The sequence below is a fragment of the Asparagus officinalis genome, chromosome 8 (assembly GCF_001876935.1).
Source record: "Asparagus officinalis chromosome 8, Aspof.V1, whole genome shotgun sequence".
Taxonomy (NCBI): domain Eukaryota; kingdom Viridiplantae; phylum Streptophyta; class Magnoliopsida; order Asparagales; family Asparagaceae; genus Asparagus; species Asparagus officinalis.
In genome coordinates, this window is record NC_033801.1 from 105916528 (window position 1) to 105918329 (window position 1802).

Here is a 1802-nt window from a genome sequence, read left to right on the forward strand (position 1 = left end):
CTTAAAAAAATAACATGAAGAGCCAAAAAATGCAAATAAGGCCGACAAAAAGGTGAGAGTAAACCAACATGCGTAGCTTTACAAAAGTATGAGGGTTTGAGGTTATTATTATCTTTTTCCACCCCTTTTCAGGAAATGAGGGTTTGAATTTCGATAAGAAACGAATTTAGCATTAGCTCACATATGCATAACACATTAGTTTCTTTTGCCATCTGCCTATGTAAAATATGGTCTAATTAAATAATAGTGACCCAATTATTGTTTTGTGAAATGAAGTATATCAACTGCAAGATTCTATAATTAACAATGTCTGATGAATTCAATTGACACATCAACAGACCACACAAGTAGATGTAAGCAAAAATTGTTATCATGTTAAATGTGAACAAATCATCTGTAGATACCTCACAATAAGGAAAGAGACGATAGCTAGTGAACATACTTTTGACTGTTTGAGCCTTTGAGATTCCAGTGTGTATGATGTCTAAGGATAAATTTCACCAGAGATGACATCAATAATTCTACTGTGAGAGATGAACTCCTTGAGCCAAGGTTATGATGCAGGAAGATAGGTGCATATTCTGTTTGTATAACAGAAAAGAGTGTATCAGGCTGAGACCTTTCTTCAAACAAAAGCATAAAATCAAGCACTTTCTGTCTTACTGTAATCGAGTGAGGAGCTTAGTATACCACAAAATCAGTAGAAGTATTCAAGCTACAAAGGATACACAACGGTTATGTTTGAGCTCAAACGAGGAATGAAGTGAAAATTTTTTGATATCAATCAGGTAATCTGCGACCACCTTAGAGTCACATTTATGATATTAAACCGTAAACCACCGGCAATAATGCCCAAGGACTTTTTTCTGATAGGAAACGACTAAAAAAGCTTACTGTCCCTTAAGCATGTAAAATAAAGGACAAATATAACACCAAGAATATGATGAGGATAATCCCATAGCTACGATATCAACCCCTGTAGGCTGTTTAAAATCTCCCGAACAAGTCCACAAGCTCCAGAAGCTCATACAACACATCTTCATACTGATTTAGGCCCGAATTTTGATGACCACACATGAACGCCTTGCTCCAAATACAATGACGATGAGTTGCAAAAGCCCATGATCGGAGATGGACTAGACTAAAATACTTGGACACAAATGACTCAAAAATATTAACCTTATTGAGTTATGAGTCCAAGCTCATATAAATGTTTTTTTTTTTTTTTTGCCTTTTGCTCCCAGAGTTGGAGTACCCAACTTATGCCTTGGTTATACTAAACCCACTCTTTGAAACGAATAGATGTGAGGCATTCCTCACAAATAATATATGGCCCGGGTCACTAAAATAGTTTTTGTGAACGTGGTGGGGTCTACCACGTGAATGAAAGGCGGGCTCGTTTCCGCGTTGGAGGAAAACTGCGTCCGGCCCATGCATATATATGCTATAAATATAGCTTATTTTGCCCTAGGTCCGTGTGCAAGGCATCTTTGTTTCTTTTCTCTTTTGTGGCTGAGGCAGAGGGAAAAGTTGCGGCTACAAGAGATTGTTTGCGGGGTTGATTGTTTGCGGCTACAGGAGAGCAAGTTGTGGCTACAGAGAAGGTGCAAAAGAAAAAGCATCAGCTTTTGTTAGGGTTTGTGCATCCTTTTGTAGAGAGTTATTGTGAGGGATTTGAGAGTTTGTTTGAGGGTTTAGTTTGTGAGTGATTGTAAACCCTAGTTGTAATCTCTCCCTCTATTAGTAGATCTTCCACATCCTTGTCCCGTGGACGTAGGCAATTTGCCGAACCACGTAAAAAT

The 1802-nt window shown here is 38.1% G+C and overlaps 1 protein-coding gene across 1 annotated transcript in view; it reads right to left on the bottom strand.

Moving 5' to 3' along the window:
- The window catches only part of LOC109822645, a 6032-nt gene extending 4758 nt beyond the window's left edge, over window positions 1-1274 (bottom strand). Inside the window, exons 1-2 of the mRNA XM_020388879.1 lie at window positions 664-1274; window positions 443-581 (exon numbers count right to left, since the gene is read on the bottom strand). The gene's annotated coding sequence lies outside the window, so the exon portion shown is untranslated. The remainder of the gene's footprint in view (window positions 1-442; window positions 582-663) is intronic.